This window comes from Sycon ciliatum, chromosome 13 (assembly GCF_964019385.1).
Source record: "Sycon ciliatum chromosome 13, ocSycCili1.1, whole genome shotgun sequence".
In the NCBI taxonomy this organism is placed as follows: Eukaryota; Metazoa; Porifera; class Calcarea; order Leucosolenida; family Sycettidae; genus Sycon; species Sycon ciliatum.
This window is the reverse complement of record NC_088655.1, coordinates 10,424,382-10,425,487: the sequence shown is the minus strand read 5'-3', so window position 1 is coordinate 10,425,487 and position 1,106 is coordinate 10,424,382. Positions and strand designations below refer to the sequence as shown.

At 45.9% G+C, this 1,106-nt stretch overlaps 1 long non-coding RNA gene across 1 annotated transcript in view; it reads left to right on the top strand.

The window, feature by feature from the left end:
• Positions 1–592, top strand: part of LOC135829813 (uncharacterized) — a 7,791-nt gene extending 7,199 nt beyond the window's left edge. Inside the window, exon 3 of the long non-coding RNA XR_010555926.1 lies at positions 449–592. This is a non-coding gene — a long non-coding RNA (uncharacterized LOC135829813). The remainder of the gene's footprint in view (positions 1–448) is intronic.
• The last annotated feature ends 514 nt before the right edge of the window (positions 593–1,106 follow it).

Genomic DNA, 1,106 nt, shown 5'->3' with positions numbered 1-1,106 from the left:
AGTTCATTCTACCCTACGCTTTTCGGCACGCAAGATCACCGCATCTGCCAATCAACATCAAACTTTGGCTTTTGCTGAGGGATGCTCCTTCCAACTGACGGGCCATGCATTCCAGAACACTAAGTTACACTGGTCTTATCAGCTGTCTGAGGTTTTTTTTTAATGTTTGGCTACAGTTCTGTTGCGTGCCGAAGAGCTGGGGGTAAGCCTGCTAGCCTATGCCGTTCCTTTTTCATGTATTACAGTCTATGCACAGTTGAGTCACTGTGTATACATTGGTATGCTGTGTTCGGTGAAATCCTGACCTGTTCTCCGGCACTCCGTTCTTCAGAAACTTGCAGTACAGTATTCTTACTGAATTCTTGTGCCGACCTAACGCAGCGTTCGGTTTTACACCGACTTGCTTTTTTCTTTTGGCCTTGTGTGACTCCTGCACTCATATCTCCAGTCTGAAATCGAGAAACCTAGGGCGACGATTGCGCAACCTCACCGACCACTTAGCCTATAACCTGCATAGCAACATCTGCCGATCTCTGTTCGAGAAAAGACAAGCTACTGTTCTCGTTTGCACCCTGCTGTTGCTGCAACTTACTCAGGTCAGTCAACCAGTATGCACTCTCCTGTTTGCTGTTCTTTCTAATAACGTCCGAATAGTAAAACCTCACGCTTCCATAGGAGGTAGAGTCCAGTTAGCTGAAGCCCCAGACCATGTTCCATTGTACAGGGGTTGTGTAGAATGAACACATCTATAAGGAAGAGCAAGCATGAGCAAGAGCATGAAATTAAGTTGCACCAAAAAATCTGTTCCACTCCACTTGTAAACAAGAGTGCAGAACCCCAAGAGCGTGCAACTCTGAGTCTCCAAATGACTCCACATGCAGCCGTCAAATGACTAGTAAAGAAAGAAAAAATACAAACAAATACAAAAAATACAATTAACCCTTTCAGGACCACTACTGATTCCACGTATTCCCGCTTAGGCACACGCTGACGCGTGCCTCACCCAGAGTATGCAGCTGCACGATTTTATACTAGAGAGGTTTTGCAGAGCGAACGTTCGCGCGAATTTTCGTTTGACGTCACGAAAAGCGAAACTTCGTGCGAAC